The sequence below is a fragment of the Rhamphochromis longiceps genome, linkage group LG16, assembly GCF_057381845.1.
Source record: "Rhamphochromis longiceps isolate RC_006_pf linkage group LG16, R_longiceps_female_GT1.1, whole genome shotgun sequence".
Classification (NCBI taxonomy): Eukaryota; Metazoa; Chordata; class Actinopteri; order Cichliformes; family Cichlidae; genus Rhamphochromis; species Rhamphochromis longiceps.
The window spans coordinates 26,301,779-26,316,689 of record NC_140572.1 but is presented as its reverse complement, the minus strand read 5'-3'; the positions used below and the strand labels follow the sequence as shown (position 1 = coordinate 26,316,689).

Genomic DNA, 14,911 nt, shown 5'->3' with positions numbered 1-14,911 from the left:
ACAGTAATTGTTGCCATCATGGCCGTAGTATTTACTTCTCTCCCTCCAGCAGAGACCCGTACATCAAACACTCAGCAAGTTCATTACAGTGGCCACTCCATTATGTCTCTAACAGTAAATCATGCAGTCGACCATACATAACGACATTTGGCTGTACATCATAGTTAATGATGGCTTGTGGGGTGGAATGTTACTGGCTGTACATCATGTCACACACAACTACCTAAAAACATGAACGTGCGCCCAAGCTCAAAAGCACACATGCTCGCGAACACGCTCGCGAACACGCATGCGCACGGTATATCATGTTTGTTTGGAACAGATCAGTGGTTTTCTGGAAAGGTCAGTGTTTCCTGGGACGCCATAAAGCATTTTTACAACCCACTGCTTGACACACGTAAACATATGTGGAGCATGAAATGATGGGAAAATTGTACGGCAACGTAAGCAAACTGGAAATAGCTCTCCTGTATTAAAATACTAATATCTATATGGGGTGTTTTGGCTTTGGTGATATTGAGCATAAAAGACAACGTTCCGACAATCTGCTGTTGAAATTCAGCTTTATGTCTTGTCAGTTGGTTTCGTTTAATATTTCAATTTAGAGATATGTCAAATGAAGATATGTTTGTTTATGACATTTAAAATTTCAGTTTTGAAAATGTTCATATGTTGACCATTTCAATGTCACATTATGAAGTGTTTTATATATATTCTGTCCAAAACTGTTTTATTTGCTCTGTTCAAATTAGTTTTTCTATACTGCTGCCTCATTTTTTATGTTTTTACCCCAGCATACGAACAATGCAGCAGATAAAAAGACTCATAATTTATTCTAAATACACTTTTTTGATACCTTCAATTCAGTTACATGTTTTTAGTGTCCATTCACAACAACAATCACTGGATGATAAACACTTGTATATATACACAAAAAGAGACAAAAAAGGTTGTGATTTGATACTTAGGTTCAGAAAAAAAAGAAGGGGATTGTGCAGTTCAATGATTATAGAGATGCCACAGTGAAATTACTAAGTTTAATACCACAGGAGGAAGGAACAGAAACCTATATTAAACCCTTTGCCTACCAGCCATATCTCGCAACTTGCTCAGTGACAGAGGAGGCTTCATGAAGCTGCTTGTAAGCAGATGGATAAACAATTACCAACTGAAAACATATAAGTTGTCCTAGAGCCAGTTCGCTTAGCACCAGTTTTGTAAAAGCAGGACAGTTATTCCATGTGTGATAGTTTATATTTGGCATGATGGGTCTAAGGACAGACCCATCATGCCAAATATGTGTTATTATGCACATACAGAGAAAGACAAGGCAGGGAATCTGAAACCAATACAATACCCCCAGCACAAAAAAGAGCAATGACAGCAGAAAAAGTGAACCTGGGCAGGAGGTGGGTTGCAAAGTTGCTTGCAGGTGCAGCAGGAACAGCAGCCAGGCTAAAGCAACTTTGTGTGTCAATTGTGTGTCCTATATGAGGTTTTGCCAGTAGGTTGCACAGAAGAGTGTCAGCTGAACCGTCAGCTAATGTGAAATAGCATTTAGTTGTTACAACAGCTGATGTTATCAGCTTATGTAACAACCATCAGCTGTCTGCATAATCATTACCACCTACCCCCTTTCAACCTTTAATAGCTTCAGTCTAAGCAGACCCATAAACATAGAAGGTGTTTGTTAGCAGTTCAAAGAAAAGAACTGCTAACAAACATGAATTTATGACAATGAATGCAGACTCTGAAACTGTTAACAATATTATTGCTCTGGAGAGCAAAAAACAGCATATGCCATTACATTCAACATTTCAAGTGCAGCACAGCATGTATTCTTTGCTCTCCTATATCAATTTATTCCTTTAATATTTCCTCAAAAGGAATTCTAATATTATCAGCCATGAGTTCAAAGGCCTGGAGCCAAATGACCAGGGAACTGAATCAAACGCACACAGCATAATCGTAAAAAGTGGGCAGAGAAGAAAGCAAAGTCAAGATTTTACAAATGCAATGTTTCCCAGGACCAGCGGCAACATTTTTTTGATCAGTGAGTCCAAAAGAAAACCACTGCTATTCCACCAGTTAGTGGTGACTATCCATTTCTCCTTCTGGTTAATTTATCTACTTATCTCTGAAAACAGGACACATCTGAAAGTTTCTGTGGTTCATCTGCTGCCTGCTGCTCTGATCTGCTTTGTTCAAGTGTGGTTTCATCTACCACAATAGATTGCCATGGTAAAGCAGCAATTACACACCATTACAACACTATTACATTAGGAAGCACAAAAAAAGAAGAGACAGGCAGAGGGAGAGAGAGAGAGAGAGAGAGAGAGAGTCACGTTTGTCAATAGATGAGGCTTTTAGTGCAGAAGAGATGTTCGAGCTGCTATTAGTGCTGATTGGATTTGTGTGTGCATTGTGTATGTGTTAATGCAGAGAAAAAGGGCAATATATTTGCATGCATAGCTGTGTGCTTGTTTATACCCCAAATGTCCATGCAGCTGGCACATTTGTGTGCATTACATATTACACTTAGACCATATGTATGTATAATCTGTGCCAGCAGGACTGGGCACAATTGTTACCACGTGAGATAGGCTCCAGGAGATGAAATGTCATCTCTGCTGGGGAACTTTCACTGCACACAAACATGCACATACACTCAAACTCGTACTGACTCTAAGCCTTTCTCAATCTCTGCATGTCTGCACGCTGCCCTTGTATCTAAATGTAGATCTTATACTGATCCCAAAGACCTGCAGCGAAGTGGTGCTGCACAAGACCATGCTAGGTTTTTGTATGCATGTGTATGTGTGTGTGTGTGTGTGTGTATGGTGTTGCAGAGAGTCTGTGGTTTAAGTATGTGTCATGTTGTATACCATATGTTTAAAATTACCTCTTGCAGGGGACAAGTCTCCAGGCAGGGAATAGAGTATTTGTAGTGGCATGTCAACAGCACACACGCATATCCTTCTTTACACACATAATTAAACCATAAAGCTTACACAGCATGCACAAGCACACACAACCTATAGACACACATTTTCTCACTAACGAAGTATAGCTACTAATGACAAACACTTTCAGTCATTAATGCGCTCATCTACACACACGGCTTTAACATCTAGCTCCTCTGATGAGAGAAGATGGTGCTGTAAATGGGGTTTGATGAGAAGCAGATAGCTAAATAACTGGGCTAATAGGGCAATTGTAACCCATTACACATACATACCCTGTACTTAACCTCTCTTCCTGTCCTTATGCCTCTTAAACCAACAGAGTTTGGCTGTAGCACTTTCACTTGTTTTTCAGCGTACCACTCAAGAGCAACAGTTATCTAGTGTTTGGTTGCCAAGACATGCTTCTTTGACTCGGTAGGAAAAAATCAAACCCTAGCAGCAGCAAAATGCAAAATTACACAAAGTTAGTAGACATTTCAGACTTGTGCATGTAATTTAGGAGAATTACAACTTTTCAAAGCACAACCCACCCATATGCCTGACACATCAAGCTCATTGCACACAAAAACACACGCAGCCCACACCAGCACAATTGCAGTGCAAGCTGCAGATGTCATAGTGATCTCAGTCAGGCCTAAAAATTACATGTATGGCCTGCAAACATATGTTCACTCATTAAGGTGGGACACGACAGCTTTTAGGGTTTTTCATTTTATTGTCCTGGATTCTAGTTTCCAGAGGCTGTTTACTCGGTTTATTCTGACATCAATTAGGTCAAAAAAATACCATATGGTCGTAGGATTTTGGAACCAGCTCTTCTTCTGAGAACTTAAGGCAATCTTTCTTTTTTCACAGTGATTTTCTTTGGAATTTTCTTTTCACAGGAATGGATGCAAAAACTATTTTCTCTTTTAAAACAGCCATTAATTCAACAATATCCACCCAGGGAATCTGTGTATTGTTTAGCAAACACAGTTACCGGCTAAGGGGCCAAGATTCATTACTTAAGGAGGACAGAAATTTAAATTATCAAAATTAAACAATGTGGAGGGACTGCAAGTAGCTCCAGGAATACTTACACAGCACTTTAGTATTATTTACACATATTATTATATTATGCCACCAAGGGCAACTTGCATTTAAAACTCAAATAAGAAAGTTAACATTACAAGAAAACAAAAAACAAAAAGTACAACACGCCCCTATAGATTGATAATGTTACGATTTTAGTCCAACAATATGAAAAAACAAGCAAATGCTGTTTGAATCATTCATAACCCCGCTGACCACATATCCCCTCTATAACTCATCCTGACAGTCCAGGCTTGTGGAGAGCTGAGGCAATAGGAAGCAGAGCAGGAATGAGTAATGCAGAAATGGTGGATGGTCAGTGAAGGAGGGATGGGTAATGTGTGATGAAATATATGATAATGGGAACAGAAGATGGCAACTACAGCAATACAAGAGGTGCTTGAGGTGTGACCAACAAGAGGAGGACCGGCTGAACACAAAATGAACAAAAAATGTTTTTATAGAAGAGTTAAAGGCGAGGGAAAGAGTAAGAGGGAGGAATAAAGAGAATGAAATTGTTCTTGAAGTATGGGCCAGCCTTTGTCATACCAGAGAGAATGACAAAAAGATGAACATGTAATAGGAGAGAAAGTACTGTAATGATTTTGTGGGTAAGAGTGAAAAAGGGATGGGAGAAAAGAAATTGTGACTTGTTGACCTAAAACTCAAGGTCTCACAAGGGTGGAGGATAGAAAGCTGAAATAAAAGTGTCACAGATCGTAAGAAGAGGTTGATCTCTTCAAAAGCAGACAGGGACAGATAAACTCAATTCAGGTTTATTTATATAACTCCAATTTACAACAACAGTTGCCTCAAAGCACTTTATATTGTAAATAAAAGACCCTACAGTATTAAGTGAGCCACCTGAGTAAGGGCTTTGCAATAGTAGGAAGGAAAAAATTGAATTTAAGAGGAAGAAAACTCTGCAGCATTTTGGACTAAGTGAAGGGTTTTCTAAAGAACATTAAAAAAAAATTGCTAATAATGAATTACAATTGTTCAGGCTAGAATTAATGAATGAATGCATTTTTCAGCATCATTCTAATTTTAGGGATAATGTCCAGTTAAAGGAAAGTAGTCCTATATATTTGTAAGACTACAAAGAGTGGAAATGAGACAGTGAGATAGGCTATATATGGACTGGGCCAACTACACATCACACCTATAGGATCTGCTCTGCCATGGAAAACTGGATGTCATGAAACTCTTGGCACACAGTATTTGTGCAGATGTTAATGCCAGAGGAGGTTTGGAACTCTGCAGTTGTTGAGTCTTTTACATAATCTACACCTCAGCATTCGGTGACCCCGCTCTGTAACTTTATGCGGTCTGCCACTTTCTGGTTGAGCTGCGTCCATTATGCAATAATACCTGTTAAAGTTGATTGTGGATATCTAGAAGGGAAGAAATTCCACGAACTCATTTGTTACAATAGCTGCACGCTGTTACAGCACCACACTTTCAGTGGGCCATTAAGAACAACTCATTCTATCACAAATGTTTATAAAAGCAGAATGCATGCCTAGGTGTTTGATTTAATACACCTGTGGCAAAGGGACTGCAAATACCTGAATTCAAAGATTAAGAAGTGTGACTGTGGTAGAAATGACCGGAAGCACGCAGCGTTAGGGACACGTGAATGACTTTATTTACAAGTTGTTTCTTGTTCGTCTAGCTTTCCAGCTGCTTTGTAGCGCAGCTTTCCCCGTCGGGTCCAGGCATCCTACTGAAGTAAGGAAAGCATGACCAGGTGATGGAGAACAGCTGTGTGGGTCAGCCTCTCCTGACACCACACCCTGAACCCTCTACTCTATCGCGCCCCTGCAGCTGAGCTAAAAAAAAAAAAAAAAACACACCTCGCCAGTGCGTCAGTAGGGCCAGTGGCGCAATGGATAACGCGTCTGACTACGGATCAGAAGATTCTAGGTTCAACTCCTGGCTGGCTCGGCGCTATTTCTTGTGAATCTCCCATCTCTGGGACTAACAAATACAAATCTCACCTCGTTCTTTTGTCCGTATAGTATAACATAGGGTCTCAAGATATACAGTGAAATCTACACAATATATAAACCCTTGTCCTGCAGTCAGTCCCTTTGTGTATTGTGTAACTATATTTTATGCCACTCTAATTTAACGTTTTACTTCACTATTTTAAAGACCTTGGTTAATAGATTAATCTTATGGATTTAAAAAAATTTTTTTTTTTAAAATGTGAATACCCTTGAATAGCTTTGTATGATTCCTTACCTATCATGTACTGCCTCTCAGTTGATCCTGTCTGAAACCAAGTCATTTTAGCATTTATGTTCTGGAAACTGTTTTAAATTGAACAACCTGATGTTTTATATCAGCATTACACCTATGGCAGCTGACCCATTATCTGAACAAGCCTTTCTAATACTGCTGGGTTCATACATAAGCCGCTGCTGATTGGAAAACACTTCAGATACACAACCTAAGTAAAACTACCACAGAGCCCGTCATCTGGTAAAATACCGCTTTATTTCTAAGCTACTGGTTCAGTTTCACATTAAGCCCACTACCAGTAATCTGAGTGCTGTGTTACTATAACATCTTAGACAATAGTGGACAATAGTGAAATCTTACACCCATAGGTTTGGGAAGACCTTTTATTGCTTCAACAGATACTGTGCATAAGGTAAGATCAATAAAACAGAATTTCCCTTCTTTTTATGTGTGAGAACTTCACTGGCTCGAAGAGAGATGAAGTGGAGCATCCGTTCTGATCTTATGGCCTAGCAACAACATTCCCAGAAGAGCTGAAGCTCTCTTATTTGAAAGATATTTAACAAGCATATGTACTTTTTGAGTATTTGGTTTCGATGTGTGGGTCATTCTCTCTAGGGGAAATGAAAGGAGCGAAGAAACGAAGAGAGAGGACATATAGAGAGATGAAGAGGAGTTCAGAGGGCATAATAATGACAAAATGACAAGAGGATGATCGAAGCATGGGTCATGTTTACCCACAGGAGAGAGAGAGTAAGAGAGATGGTGAAGAGTCTGGAGGCAGAGAGGCGACAGCACTCTGAAGGGTCACTCTATTTACGGGGAGAAGGAGAGATTGAGGGATATTGATGTGAGGAGGGAGGAGAAAGATGAAGGGAGACAGCTTGGGATGGAGACAGCCCCTCTGGCTATGAAAAGAAGAAGGGGTGATGAAGCAGAGGAATGACGAGAAGGGGGAAGGAGTCACAGACAGAGGGGATATATGGAGGAAAAATATAATAGTTCGAGGGAAAAGAGAAGCTAAAATCCAATGAGAACATGAAGTCCACTGCACAGGGGGCAGTTATTTGATGTTTTAGAGAGATGCAGGGAACACCAGGGCTTCAGTCTGCAGCAAGCATTGTGTGGTTTTTTTTATCCAGATGAGGGAGTCTGCAGGAATGAAGTAGACTGAAAGACATGAGTGATTTATCTGTGAGTTAGAAAGGAGAAGTACAGACAGGAGGAAAAAGATGGTTACAAAGCAGGAGAAGCTTCTGTTCTGAGTTGAGATAGAGAGATATGGCTAGACAGAGCCCAGTCTCACGACAATTCGTGGAAGGTTTTGTCTGCAAAAAATCAGCCAGAGCTGTGCCTTGACTGTAAATCAGGGAAGTGGGCTCACCAGAGACGGATTTAATATTATCCAGACAACAATATTTTCATTCTGAGATTGAGCAAACACCTGAACCTGGCTACAGATCAACACTGAAAAATCAAAAGGTCTGAATAGAAAAAGTACCAAGAAAAGTACAACAAACAGTGAATGGCAAACAAATCATAATTTCATTTTCAATAAAGAACAATATAATTCCTGCAAAAACTTTAACCCTGTGATCCCACAAGCTCTGCGACACTAAAAGTAGAAGGTTGAGTCCCCTCAACCAGCTGCTTTGGCAATGCACAGCCTCACAGTAGCCCACATTCACTCTGGATTAACCACAGAAAAAGAAAAGTGCATTTAACATACAGCAACAGCATCTAAATATCTCAGTTATATGAGATTTTCTTTAACCCATTCTAATTTTCAGGGGCATCGAACCTGAGTGCATTGCTGAGATGCCCCTTTGTGGTCTTTGATGGACTGCTATGCTCACAGTATTTGTCCCTTTTGAAAATGCACGCTTCCAAACAGGTTAACAAAGTTCACCTAAGGACACGGGGAGCCTGATGGTGGTGTAAATCAAATAACTCTAAAAGGGTTTCTGGCAAAAAACAAAAACAAAAACAAAAAAACCCAAAGAATCCCAGCAACAGTTTTAGTATAAGAAACAACCTTATTGTTAGACCAGCACTTTTCAGCATGTGGCCTTCATCAGTATCATCATAAAATCTAATGGAAACAAGATTTTAAATAGAATAGTTGTGAGGCAGGAAACAAAGCAACCAACACCCAACTAAGGATGGGTTGGGCATATGGTCATGTGGCGATTAGTTGTACCAGGTTGGCAGAGAGAAAAGGGTACTACTCAGTAAAGGTTTAGTTAAATCTCATGAAGTATTTCATATTTATACACCAGATAAAGAGTGTATGAATGAGAGGTGGCCAGTGACCCCCTTGGCCTCCATTAGTAGGGTACACTTCACTACGTTGATATGGGTCAGACCACAGCCATCATCAAACCCGACCTTCATGTACACATTTACTATCTGTATCTTTCTCAGTTGGAAGGAAATCAGGTTGACAAAATCTGCCAATAGAAATAAAAACCTGCCAAAGTGTTTAAAACCACCTTTGTGCTGGCCCAGAGTGCATTTAGCCATAATGGCACCCACACACATGCACAAATTCACAAGGTGAAAACAATAATAAGCTGAGCAGATAATACCGAGAGACAGATTAAATGAATACTATAAGCAGCCAGAGACTGAGAGAGACATTACACACTGGCAATTGAGATTGTTCAAGATACACAAACCTGGCATCATGGAAACAAACCATCCAGAAAGAACGTGTCAGTTCTGCTATCTGAAACTCGTAAAGGCAGACTACAGCCTCTGTGAAGCCATACTTTTGCAAAATTATTTAACTAAATCTTACCACATGTTAAATTTTCTTTTTTTGTGCGCACAACTTATATTCCAGGTTCTTATATTTTGCCTCTAAACTTTGTGCAACATGCTTTGGCAATATTGCATTTAATTATGTCCAATAAAACTGATTCTGAGAGTAGATTTTTTTGCACACGCAGAGAGAGAATGTGATGCCCCGAGCGAGAACCAGATGAGTGAGAGAGATGGCAGTCAAAAAACTGCTGAGTCACTCCAATGGGAGGAAAATGGTGGTAATGAGGGTGAGTGAGGCAGCCAGGAGTGGGTGAGAGGAGATAAAGGAGACGAAGGGTGCTGAAGTGAGAGGGGAAAGTAAAAGGGGAATGAACAGATGTAGGATGGGAAGAATTAGAAACAAGGAAAGATGAAAAGAATGATGAAGGCAGGGGCAGGGTAAGGTCGTGATTTTGCTGTCATTAAGCAGAGCACATGGGTCATGCCTCATTTTCTCTCTTCAGATGATCCAGGCTTGAACCCCACCTGTTTCTTACCGATTCTGACAACTCAATGGAAACGGCCTCTAGAGTATGTGCATATGTGCACGTGCGTGTATGCACAAGTGTTAGTGGAACAAGAAAATAGATTGTTTTGGGCTGTCGTTCCCTTTTAAAAGAATCCATTTGACCAGCATTTTCCAAACTGGTAAATGGACTAGTACTCATATAGCACTTTTCTGCTCTAGCTGAGCACTCAAAGCTCAAACCTTTTTACCGCAAGCCACAGTCACCCGTTCCTATAGCATGGCTTTTCTAACTATTGTGCACACACTCCAAAAGATGCATCAGGGACAATTTGTGACAGTGTCTTGCTGTTTCTGATGGTACTGTGTACTGACAGAATAGCATTGTTTTTCTGTTTCAAAATCATTATAATTTTTTAATTAGGTACAAAACTCGTGGTTAATATTAAAGTATAAGATATATGTAATTTTAAACTTTTTTAATTTCAGCAAATTGCAACAAAAGACCCATGCATCATTCTGTCTCTACCTTTTCTTCTTTGTCTGTTCACTTCTACTGAAGATGCCACACATTCACTTTCCTTTAATTAAAAAAGGTTCAGTAGATTTCTGGAATATATGGCTACTATTGTTTTACCAACTCTAACTCAAATATGAGCAGATTTGTTGGGCGTTCTCAAAATAAATCACATTCCTATATTTGTATTTTGCGATGCATTTATATTTTGGAGCAACATAGAGATGCATGGCACAGTGGAAATAGCCATATGTGTGTTTGGATGACACAGTCAATTTTTAGCAGTCTCAGCTTGATTTTGGCTTTGTCTTATTGTGGGCTCTCTAAGTATTATATCGAGTCGTTGTTAATTCAACAAAGGCTACACTAAAATGCAGAAGCATGTGTGTAAACAATATATCCTTATGGCTTCCAAAGGAATTAAGAGGGTAAGCAGCAGTAAGGTGCTGATAATCAAATGCACTTGATTAAATGTTCATCAACAAGTGTGATCGCCTCTATTAAAAATTACACTTCTGGCAGTTTAAAGGTCATCATTCCACCTTAAGAACCTTAAGAGAGCTGTGCATAAAGGAATGGCTGCAAACCTCAATGAACTGGAGCAACATTGTAAAGAAGAGTGGACAAGAATTCTTCTGCAAGGATGTTACACATACTTTCTGTATGACTTTTTTTAACAAGCTTGTGAATCATGGGGTATTCTCTGATTTTCAGTCAGCAGTTCTTTATTTTGGCCTAGTTTTTGCTAAATAAATATGTCATGTGTAATGTGTCATGTGTTGTTCATTTTACACTCAACAAAAATATAAACGCAACACTTTTGTTTTTGCTCCCATTCCCCATGGGATGGACGTAGAGACCTAAAATTCATTCCAGATACACAATATAACCATCCCTCCCAAACAGTGGTCACAAATCAGTCCAAATGTGTGGTAGTGGGCACATCTGCTATATTGAGATAATCCATCCCACCTCACAGGTGTGCCACATCAGGATGCTGATCTGACATCATGAGTAGTGCACAGGTGTACTTCAGACTGCCCACAACAAAAGGCCACCCTGGAATGTGCAGTTTTGTCTCACAGCAAAATGCCACAGATGCCACAAGCAATGAGGGAGCGTGCAATTGGCATGCTGACAGCAGGAATGTCAACCAGATCTGTCGCCCGTGCATTGAATGTTCATTTCTCAACCATAAGCCGTCTCCACAGGCGTTTCAGAGAATATGGCAGCACATCCAACCGGCCTCACAACCGCAGACCTCGTGTAACCACACCAGCCCAGGACCTCCACATCCAGGTTCACCTCCAAGATCGTCTGAGACCAGCCACCCAGACAGCTGCTGGAACAATTGGTTTGCACAACCAAACAATTTCTGCACAAACTGTCAGAAACCGTCTCAGGGACGCTCAACTGCATGCCCATCGTCCTCATCGGGGTCTTCACCTGACTCCAGCTCGTCGCCGTAACAGACTTGTGTGGGCAAATGCTCACATTCGATGGCGTCTGGCACGTTGGAGAGGTGTGCGCTTCACGGATGAATCATGGTTCACATTGTTCAGGGCAGTTGGCAGCTGAGAATGTCCCAGTTCTTGCATGGCCAGCATACTCAACGGACATGTCACCCATTGAGCATGTTCGGGATGTGCTTGACCGGCGTATACGACAGCGTGTACCAGTTCCCACGAATATCCAACAACCTCGCACAGCCATTGAAGTGGAGTGGACCAACATTCCACAGGCCACAATTGACAATCTGATAGACTCCACGCGATGATGTGTTGCACTGCATGAGGCAAATGGTGGTCACACCAGATACTGACCGGTTCTGGGTCCCCAGACCCCCAATAGTGCAAAAAACTGCACATTCCAGGGTGGCCTTTTGTTGTGGGCAGTCTGAGGTACACCTGTGCACTACTCATGATGTCAGATCAGCATCCTGATGTGGCACACCTGTGAGGTGGGATGGATTATCTCAATATAGCAGATGTGCCCACTACCACACATTTGGACTGATTTGTGACCACTGTTTGGGAGGGATGGTTATATTGTGTATCTGGAATGAATTTTAGGTCTCTACGTCCATCCCATGGGGAATGGGAGCAGTAACAAAGGTGTTGCGTTTATATTTTTGTTGAGTGTAGGTTGTTCTTTCGTAATCGTAAGACCTGGTAACGAGTAGGTATATTTTATGTGGTGTTGTTATATGTGTAGTTTTCTGACACCCACACACCTCTACCTTTTCACATCTGCTGCAAACATCATTGATCGGTGAACTGCTACTTTGCCCAAAGGAAAAGGCATGTTAAAGAAAAAGAGAGGAAAAGCCAAGTAAAATATGTGTGGATTTCAAAGAGAAGCTGAGATGGTATGTACTTTCAAATAAAGGGAAAACTTTCTGGACTCTGCGTAGCGTTCCTTGCAAACTAGTTTAATAGTACTGAGCTTCACTGTGCAACTACCAGGGTGGGACCTTAAATTCCACTGTTCAGTTAGATACTACTGAGGTAAGAAAAAATTCATTGCTGTTCATGAATTTACTTGGAGTCGCATTGTAAATGGATTAGCTTTATTTCAGCATGTCCTTCTTCTCGGATCACCACATTTTTCATCATACAAACGACACATTTCCATCCATACTAGTTCAGATGGTTTTTTTGCAAAAAAAAAAGGTTTTACAGCAACAATGTCAACTGACCTCATCTGTGTTAAAGTGACATCATAAAGTTGTCTTGACATTTACAATTTAAATTTCTCCTAAAATGAAGAAATTTAAACCCAATAATTGGGTGACAAAAGGGTGGTGTCTCTGTTATCTGTCATCACCTGTCAAACCATCCATCATGTTGCAGTGATGCAATGGTGCACACTCGTTAAATTGCTGTTTCACTGAATGGTGGATTGGTGGGTCCTCTGACAAAGATTATAGACAGTATTAAACATACCACAAAATATTCTCTCCACAGCATGTACTTGCATTTCCACACTGACATTAAAGAACTCCTATTTCTATGTTTTCCAGTTGTCTGATCTTTAAGCCTGGTTAGTGTGAAATGCTATCATCCGTGTAATTGAATGTTCATATACTATACACCGGTGTTTTGCTATATCTTACAAGCAATTTATCTGGCAGAAAACCTGCAATCCCTCAGATACTTTGCATACTTTTATACTTACACATTCTATTTTGTGTGCATAGATGTGTTTACACTGACAAGTACAGCTGCACGCAGAGCACTAAGAGTAGCTGGATAGCGTACACGTGCATTGAAGTGTTACTACAGTGCTCTGAATGGACGCGTACATTCATTCATGTCATAGTTCTGAACTAAATACTACAATCAGTGATTTCAACACAGGACACTTAACCACTGCCAACAAATTAAAATGGCAACCTCACTGTGTTACTGAGGTGAATAAACAAGAGGTTAGATTTCATGCTGGATTGCCCTTCAGAGTTATGTAATGCTAAGCACTTTAATACACAGCAATCTTAGATGTAAACATATTTTGCAATTACTGTGAATGTCAATCAAATCTCTGAGAAACAGAGGATAAAAGTGTTTGCTCAAACTTTGATTAAATCTCATCTCGAAACAACCTCTGTAGAGCAAACATCAAAAGTTTCCTTTCACTGGATGATCTTTACTGCTGTCAAACCGGCTGCTTTTGTGAGTCAGTCATTTCATATACATTCTTGCTATACCAGCGATTACTCAGTGTTCAACAAAGCTCCTCTATCTGAAAACTAATCAAATTACGGCTACTCTTCTTCATCATAAATACATGGGCACTAAATCAGTTACAAATGTATAATTAAAAAAAAACAAGTCACTCAAGTTCATTCCACCTGATTAAAATATAAACAAATATGCCTTACTCGGGATCCCAGAATGTAAACATGCCAAGCCTTAATACTGCACTATAGTTTGGCTCAGAACAAGTTCTGGAGCAATGCATTTCATCCATCTATTTTCCCAAGTGATGTTGACTCCGTCATTTCATATTAGCTTTCTAATCTTATTTTAATTCTCAAAATATCTTTGTGTGTTTGTTCCTTTTGGAGAACAACTCCAATCAGGAATTGAGCAACCAAACTTTTCACATTTTTCTTGCAGGGTCTTGTCTATATCAGACATCATAATGTCAGCTTTAATGACCTGTTTTAACATTTAAAAATCTATAGCAGCAAATTATTAAACAATAACATCTAATTTATAACCACAAAATTGCCATCAATTGTATATTGTGATGCCATCAGGTTACCGGGCAACTACCTACTAACCAAAATCATCAGCTTGTGTTGACTGTGATTAGCGACGCACAATGCTGCATACTAACAGATATAACAAGAACCTGCAGAGAAAAAGTAGTTGAGGATAATGAATGTCTGTAAAACAACCTTAATCTGTTTTTTAACCTGATCCATTTGCAGATATAAATGATAAGAATCCATTTTAAAAACAAAGTACACTCATTGTTAATAAGCAAATCACATGTTTGGGGTCAGGTCTGCATAATGAAGAACTGATTTGAAGTTTCTGTCTTAAAAAGTGCTTTCTTTCACGAATTTGTATAATTAAAGTTTTTAAAAAATAAATCTGATTCAAAAAGAAAAATAAATCCAAGCTATGAATAAATAAATAATATGATCTAAGATCAATCTTCACTTTTTTCTCAGAAATCATAGGTACCAGATATGAAAAGGAGACAACATGAGCTTTATTTGTAATTGCATTACATTTAGCAGATTACCAACAGCTTACATTTAATATGTAGCAAATTATAAAGTGTTAACACAAAAAATGAAATTAAATGCAAAAAATGTAACACTTTACG

General features: G+C 39.6%; 1 non-coding gene across 1 annotated transcript; it reads left to right on the top strand.

The window, feature by feature from the left end:
* Positions 1-5,911: 5,911 nt before the first annotated feature.
* Positions 5,912-5,984, top strand: trnar-acg (transfer RNA arginine (anticodon ACG)). Its single transcript has one exon. It is a non-coding gene; the product is annotated as a tRNA-Arg (tRNA).
* The last annotated feature ends 8,927 nt before the right edge of the window (positions 5,985-14,911 follow it).